Source organism: Atractosteus spatula, chromosome 1, assembly GCF_055471065.1.
Source record: "Atractosteus spatula isolate fAtrSpa1 chromosome 1, fAtrSpa1.hap1, whole genome shotgun sequence".
In the NCBI taxonomy this organism is placed as follows: domain Eukaryota; kingdom Metazoa; phylum Chordata; class Actinopteri; order Semionotiformes; family Lepisosteidae; genus Atractosteus; species Atractosteus spatula.
This window is the reverse complement of record NC_142706.1, coordinates 4,259,722-4,268,293: the sequence shown is the minus strand read 5'-3', so window position 1 is coordinate 4,268,293 and position 8,572 is coordinate 4,259,722. Positions and strand designations below refer to the sequence as shown.

Here is an 8,572-nt window from a genome sequence, read left to right as displayed (position 1 = left end):
ACTATTTTAACATTAGTAAAGAAATGTCTGACGTGGTTCGAAGGTACTAAACTTAGTGAAAAATATCATGGTATGCAATACAGGCAATAAAATTATGTTACTGTACACACACTTTGCACACAGACCAAAGGGATTATCACATGTTTAATCTGTAAAGCAACAACCAACCTGATACTATTTGGCGAAGATTGTTTTTATTTTTTTCCATGTGTGTTTCATACCGTGTGAAATGATGGTTCACATGCACATTTGGGAACAAACCAAAAAACTTCTGATCTGTGGATATGGAGATGGTACTTACGGAAGGACCAAAGCCAATGTCATTTGCAGGGGACAAAGATGGTGAAAGCATAAATGATTTCACTCTACCTTCAGTTGCTCTGGCAGCATGTACTGTACACAGGTTGCTGCAACACCTGGTTGGGGCTGTTTTATTACAGACGTACATCACAAAGTTCAATAACTGTTTTTGGTTTTCATCATAATAAAAATAATTTAAATATTATTCACTGCTAACAACATGATACCCTACAAATCACTTCTGACACAGAATTTGAAAAAGATTGATGAAGCAAATTATTAACCAAAAAACATAAGCTTTATAACATCAGATAACTGTGACCATGTCCTCTGAAATTTTACTTTAACAATGTCACTTCACAATAATGCTCTTTTTTTGCAATATATTTTTCAGCCACTACAACAGAAATTATCTGAAATTTCGCACAATGAAGAAGAATTACGTGATACGCAATACAGTAGAAACTCACTCAGTGGCGTTATTTTATGCTTGTTGTTGCAGTTTTCAGAAAGTACTTGTTTTTTCCCCCCATCTAGGGCTACTGTATGTAATAAATTATGGAGTGCCTCTAGTAATCCCACACACTGCTCCCAAAATTAGGGAGTTTCCAGGAAAGCATCATCTGCCAGTGAACACAAACATAATCCTCTGTGTTCTATCCCACTTCCGCAGGTTGTTTTTTTTTTTGCTGTTGCTTACAGGCTGATTTGAGTTTGCAGTTTTTTTAACAATGAGTTCCACTTATAAATTCTCACTGCCTGAAACCCACCATAGTTAATATAGATACCAAAAAACACATTTTAGAAGGAAAAACAGTTCATTCTTTTTACTCCTGTTGCTGAAATCCTGACTTTTTACATTCGAAAGTGCAATTTCTTGAGAAAACTGGAGCAGAAGTTATTACCATGAACGTTGTTTTACAGTTTGTTCCGCATGTTTTATTTCTGCTTATTTTATTTAAGTAATAAGATTTAGGAATGGCAAAAGATTAATTAAATAGATGTTTTGTACTTGATTGAATCCTGTGAACTTTTTCTTTTGTTTCCATAAATCCTTATTGCAACACAGCATGCGCTTTTTTAATCAAAGTATTTTTTCTCTTGCCTCCCTTCATTTAAAAACAGCTTCAAATATTTTCAGACATTGCGTTTCAATTATAATACATGCCAGGGTGTTTATTTCTAAGTCGTTGAGTGTCACAGTCTTTGTGGTACAGTGAAACTCGGCCTATTAGTGCATGGAAATGTAGCTACAGAAGGTCAAGAGCAGCTTTGCCAAGCATTTCCAAGCAAATATGAAAAACATTGAAACACAGTGATATGAAACTTCTTTACATTAAAGGTCAAACAAATTTAGTGATCTGGTGCAGGACTTTTTGTTTGTTTCTTTGTTGTTGCTTTCAAACTAATGAAAACTAATGCACCTGGAGCAAAAACACCTACTGCCTACATTGGAAATGGCCTTGTAAGTGTGTTGTTTCGTTCTAGCTTCATGAATTACTCTAGGGCTATGACATCAAGGAAACACCTGTATTGAATTATAAAGGCCTGTAATATTCTCTCTGCCAGCTATTATTTCAATTAAAATAAATAGTAACCTATGGCTTCCTTCTTTAACGACTTTTTATAGAACTCTATGCCAATGTGTTTTTAAATGGAAGGCTGTTTTATTACGTAAATAACTTATATTCAGTTCAGCAAAATTCAGTTCTCCAGAAACAAAGTTCTGTTCAGTGTCACATTAGGAGGGTGTACTGCCTTTGAACACACTGCTGAAGCATTACAATACTAGGTAGTACAAAATGAGACAATATGTATGCCATTCTTTAGAATATATCCCAGTAAAAAATATTGGGGTTTCAGAAGACATGGCATAATGCAATTCTTTCTAAAATCCTTAAGTTTTCACTCCTGTGATGAAATTAAGCCCCTAATCATTAATAAAATGTTGTGACAAATACCTTGACTGCTGAATGGTTAGAAAATGCATAACTCCGTAGTGCATATAGATTTAAGCTTTCATCCCATCTCGGATCTCTAATTAGTTCATTTAAACAAAATTAAAATAAAAAAGTCAAAGCGCAGGGCTTCTCATGGGGCTCAGCCAGTCAAGGTGCTTGCCCGAGCGGAGGCTGAGCTCAATGGCCAAGGGTTCACACCTGCATCAGACCCCTGACTGTGACCAGGATTTCGCAAGAGGCGAGTAGAGCCAGTTGAACACCATTGAGGGGGGCGTGAGATTAGCTGGCCAAGGCTCTCTTGAATCGTAGGGATTGTAGTGACCCCTGCAGCCTCCCGGGAGTTTGCAGGCATGCCATGCTGTCAGTAAGGGAGGCACTTCACCTATGGTCAGGTCTGCAGCTCCTGTGTGGGACCATGTTGCCTGTGACTTGTTAAAATATAAATGATTTGAATGTGGGCAAGTTGATGGCATCTGTCCACGTTTCTCAACTCTTGCCTCTGTGTGGTGATGTTGTTCCCTGCTACAAGCTGACATGTGCAGACCACACTGGCTCTTCCAAATCAGTTAGGTATAACAAAAATAATTGGCACTGTCAAAATCACAAATCATAGACAAATCACTTTTTTTTCACGTTTTCCTATTAATCAGTTGCTTATTGAGAGATATTCATTAAACATTCATGAATCTGTCTATCATGGAGCCAATTTGTACATCGATGTCAGTTTATAATAATATAGTAAGTTTCATGTTTCATTTTTTAAAATAATATTTCAATTTAGCAGTAGCACATTAATTTAGACCTTAGCTTTTGGGGGTCTGGAATCCAGATTCATTCTGGAAGAATGAGTACTCATCTCACTGAGTATTCATCTCAACCTCGCCCCCAGTGGACACACCATAAAACTACCTCAAACTGTGACACAACAGTCTCCCTGCGAGGAATGACGATCTTGAGAAGAGAAGCCAAGTGCTCACAGGCACTGATGTTCAACTATTTTACTCCTTGAAAGGCTGGTAGTTCCAGATCAGGACTAAAACACAGGGTGTGCCATGATGTGAACGTCCATACCCTAGGTCTTCTGTGCATAGTCAGGAGGCTTCAGCATTATGGCTCACCCATTAGAAATATTACGTCCGCCTAATGACAGAAAATGAACTTGCATTCAATATTAAGTACTACTTGCATGTCATGTTTTTCTCTGAACTCAAGCAACTTATGTAAAATGTTGCATTCTGGAACACAGATTTAAAAGATAAATATCCAAATGTCTTGGCAGCTACATTTTAAGTAGTGTCATTACTGAGAGAGAGAAGCCTGGCTCCGGGTGTTTTCTAAACATCGCTATTGTTCAGGCACTTACAGAAGTATAATGCCAGCTGTGGGGAAGAACAACAAGGGCACAGATATTTGGAAGAGTGATATTTAGAGTGCTAAAAAGACGTTGAATGTGTTGCACTATTTTTGTGCTTTAAAACCATAAACATAACTGTCCTTCTCCAAAAAATCCTGAAATATATTCAATTGTCTTAGCCATCTCATTTGCATTCAATTGTGTGTTTTACTAAATTTGGAAGCTGTGTTTTGGGTAATGTAATGAGTAGACATGCATCCTCCTTTCAGCATGACTGTTGTAGCTCTATTTGTATTTTGTCACTGACCCTGATCTCTGATCTATGCCTCTAGAAGAATGATTATTTTCTCCATTTGGTAAACTGGCAATAATACAACAGCAGCATTTTTCCCCCCTGCAACAGTATTACTCACAGTGCAGTAAATATTGCATTCTGTGTAATTCAAGAATGCATTTACTGTACAAATTATATATTTTTCTCAAAAATAAATAGCATGACCATAGATTAAGTAAAATTGGGAAGTACAAGAAAAATGGATTCCAGACTTGGGAAACACAACACATTTTCTGTTCTGATGAAACGACAAAATGTTTCATTTTCAGGCAATCAGAAACATTAAAAGGTTTATTCCATGTGTCACGCCCTCCACATCCAGAGTCACTCCTTTCTCCTCGTTCGGCATTGGGATCGTTTGTTGAGAGGCTCACCTCACCAGGTCGCCCCACGTCTGCTACCGGAGGGCTAATGTCTCGTTCCCGACTCTGCCCGATACCTTGAGCCCAGAGTTGTTGTCAACCCTCTCGTTTGCTCCGTTTCTACCGCTACGCGTGGGGTCCTCCTGTCTCTCTCCACGGCTAGCCCCCGGCTTCCGTGACACCATGCTGAAAAGAGAAGAAAGAAAACACAACGTTTCGGCCATGGAGCCTTCTTCAGGTGTGCCAGGAACATTGAAATATTATGTTACAGTACATGCTGAAAGTTATAATGAAACACCCATGTTTCTACAATTCCTTCAAAAATAAGATAGTGTTTTTCCTTGAAGCTAAGTAATTTGTGTGACATTTTGTCAGCGATTTTTGTTATATACCTGACCAAATGAGAACTGTGATGTTCAGTGGTGTGCTTTTAAGCCGGCTGTAACCATGCACGGATGAGGAATAGTAAACAGGTTCTCCTGACCTGCCCACCTTTGCACGATTCATCTTTCAACATATCAAAGGCTACACAACCCCATACAGGAGGTTCGCCATCATCTGAAAGAGACACAGATCCCATGCCAACAACATCACATGCCTGCAGACCTGCAAAAGTTGCAGGGCTCTCTGTGTCTCAGGGAGCCTGGAGAGCCCTGCCCACTAATCCCAGCCCACCCTTGGTTGCTTTCTCGCAGACTGAGCCCAACAGCATGGGGGTATCCCAGTCAAGATCGAACACATGACTCCTGGATCATAGAACCTTATGTATGATTGCATAGATGGCAATTAATAAAAACATGACTAATATTATATGTGCAAATACACACACAGATTCTCAGTGGGGTTACCAAAAGCTGCTATTTTATCTTTTTTTTTCAGTTTTATGCATGTGTGTTTCTTATTTTTGTTAATGGGTTATGTTAAATATATTATGAAATGCGCAAAATGTCTTTTACCTTCTGTCCCTGAAATGCACATTTCCCATCTGGGACCATAAAGTAGATAAGTGGGGATAAGGGCGGGAGCCCAGCCCAGTTTGCACATCACTTTCAAAACTGGTTGGTCTTCTTTCAGGTTCAGGTTTGGTGGGTTTTGTCTGCTTTTTTTAGGAACATTCTCATGCCTAAAAACATACCTTTGAACAGAAGTCTTGAGCACATTGCATGATGCTGGAAAGTGCAATGATGTGGTAGTTTTGCAAATATAACTCTATTTGCCTATAACCCCTACTGTATTACCCTTATAACCTCCTGTTTAAAATAACTAGCATAGCTCACATTACTCACAGTTTCGTATTGCACTCTTTCTTAATTATTTCATGTTCCAAGACTGAAATGAAATGAAACTGAGCTAATAATGCCCTTTTCACTGGTCTCTGAGCCCTAGATGCCACATGTCATCCCAGATCCCAATGCAATGCAGTTTCACTGTGGCTCAGGTCTTGAAAGTAGGGCATCCGTGATAAACCTGTCACATTGTCATCTTGCAACAAAGCCTCTGTTACACAAGTGGCACATGGGTGTGTGTTGTCCTCCTGGAATGTTGTCATGTCAGGATGAGCCTGCAGCTCATCAGCCTGTGTATATTAGCCACATACTATAGCTGTCTAGCCTACACAAGACTCATTTAAAAATATTACTGGATGTTATCTTCAGTTGAATTGCAACTTCATCCCCCTTATATGCAATGTTTCAGAATAATTAAATAACAATCCAATCAAGACAGTTAGCTTTTAGGTACCTGAAATGTGTTTCAAGTAGTTTCTTATTGGAGAAAAACTCAAAGTAGTGACATAAGTCTTTCAGTATTAATAGCCTGATGTAAGGAACACACCCATACATTAATTGACTAGTCAAGGTCTGGCAGCTCTTCAAATGCTACTGTATGTAACTGTCCATTAGTAATGGAAGAAGAATTTACTTTGCAATGTCCTGTCTACCTTTTCCGTCGCCTTGAACGTCCACAAATATTGTCTCTTGAAGCTTATCTGGCTATATTGTGTTGCTGTGTATTACATCACTAATTCTGTCATACCCCTTTCAGCTGGAGAGCTCAGAACGTGCTTTTTTTCCACCATCACATCCGGGCACAGTTGATGTTGGAGAGGATTTATAAGTCTTTAGTGCTTTATCTATTGCTGGTGTTGGTCTGAGCGAAGAAAGAGACTCATAAGTTAATGTTATCAAGGTACTAAGTTTGAAAGAGTTAGAAAATCTAAACTCTGAGATGAAGGAAGGAACAACTAAGTGCACAGTGTGGTACGTGGCTTACTAATACCTCCAGTACAGAGGCTTATCCTCCTTTTGTGTGCTTTTTTTCCAGGGTGAAAACATTGAATGGAAGTGATATAATGGTATAATACTAGAGTCTAAAGGATTTGTTTTCTGTCACTAGTTTGGCATCACAGTTCACCACACAGCATAGCAGCTTATCTGGTGGATTTAAAAGAAGAAGAGCTGGACAGACTACCAGACAAAATCAGGCCTATTTGCAAGCCAATATTAAGTAGCTGTGGAGTTGCAGTAGTAGCAATAATAATGGCAGTAGAAATATTTATAATAATATCATGAATTTCATGACCCTTTCATTAAGTAAAAAATGTTATTTTTAGCAGTACATGTCTTGTGCTATTATGTTTCAGGTATTGCTAAAAATGTTATATATATATAAGTTTACTATCAGGGCATCAAAATAACTGCTACACTCCTAAAAGTATGAAGACCCCAAATGAAAGCCTAATGAAGCCCTAAGTTCATTAACGTTTGTAATCAGAAGCACGCAGACACCCTCATCAGGGCAGCAAGCAGTAAGGAGCCATTCATCAGCATGAAGTGTTAGTCATGGATGACCCCTAAATTATTACCAATAGTGGTAGATACACTGATTGGACACAGCAGGGGGAACACTGGCGCTTTACATCAGCCAGCAGTGGAAAGGGGGGGAGACACTTAAAAGCACTTAAAAGCTAAAAAACGCATTTTCCCGTTTGTACGCAGAAATGCGCATCTAACGTCGTGTTTGAACAACAGGATGTTCGCTGTCCTGTGCCGTGGCGCAGGAGACAGGCTGCAGTTCGCGGAGGCTGTGGGTTTTCAGCGAAAATGTTTCTGTAATTCGATCTCCCCTTGTTTCTAGTCGGTGTTGGTTGGTAGGGTCCTTGGCAGTTTCACATGTGTGCCTGTCAGTTTGAGAACCTTCATCTCTGGAGTCTTTTTGCTTTCACTCCTGTATCTTCAGATTAGCTACTCTGTGTCCAGTGTCTCCGATTAGATAACCCTGTTACACACCGCCCACCCCCCCTCCGCCACCAACACCATCATCACAGCCCCCCAGTGTTTCGGCATCCCGAAAAAAAAAGTGGGCTCGGAGAGACAATCTGTAAAAAAAAACTGAAAGAGCAGTGAGTGGGGAGACTGGTGGAGAAGTGTTTTGTCTGCCGATTCTTTCATCAAGGAGCTGCAGTGTGTTGTAAAGAAGTTGGGACGTCTTTGGTGAAGTTTTGCCACGGTTCAGTACAATGGGATGCTAAATAAGATTACAGGCAGGTAAGGGCCTAAATTGCTTTGCGTTTTCCCACACTTCACAGTTGCCATTTTTTTCTCTTAGTAAAATACTACAAAGCCAGTGTTAAAGATCACTGAAGTGTATTTGAGCTGAAATAAGGTTTGTATGTCGGAAAGTGTTTTTTTTAATTGCGTTTGCATCCATTTTTAGAAACACGTACCTTGTTAAACTGTACCGAGTCTCGTTGTTTATTTAAACGTAATGTATACAGATAATTTCTTTTTAACAGAGCAGAGCAGCGGGATTAAATACAAATATTTTTTTCCAAAATATTTGTATAGAGTAACGTGTACTGCAGACATCTTCCTGTCCACAAAATAATTCAGAAACATTTGGGTTGACCAGACAAATACGGTCTTCTTGTTTAACAGGGCGGTCAAAACTATTCATGTGAAAGATATTGTGCTGCCGGAGATGCATTCGTAGCTGAGTAGGTACATAGTTAAAAGCTAAGATGCACATCGCGCTTAAAGTAGGTAAGTGTTCGTTTCAGCCGGCACCACGTTATTTAAAAATTGTTTCGTGTATTAAACTTGTACTGTAAAATTAACCACTTCACTCTTTCGTGTTAAATTACAAAATCGACATTGAATTTGTTTTGACGTTAAATCTCAGTCTGGATTGTTTTGTTACTCCTGCTTTATTGTTATTTAAAAGCCGAGTAACAAACCGTGAGCAGGTTCCCAGAACTGAAAAT

At 39.2% G+C, this 8,572-nt stretch overlaps 1 protein-coding gene across 3 annotated transcripts in view; it reads left to right on the top strand.

Moving 5' to 3' along the window:
• Positions 1-7,653: 7,653 nt before the first annotated feature.
• Positions 7,654-8,572, top strand: part of LOC148840435 (teneurin-3) — a 276,657-nt gene continuing 275,738 nt past the window's right edge. For all 3 annotated transcript variants that reach the window (XM_088919813.1, XM_088919804.1, XM_088919821.1), the window contains exon 1: positions 7,654-7,856. The gene's annotated coding sequence lies outside the window, so the exon portion shown is untranslated. The remainder of the gene's footprint in view (positions 7,857-8,572) is intronic.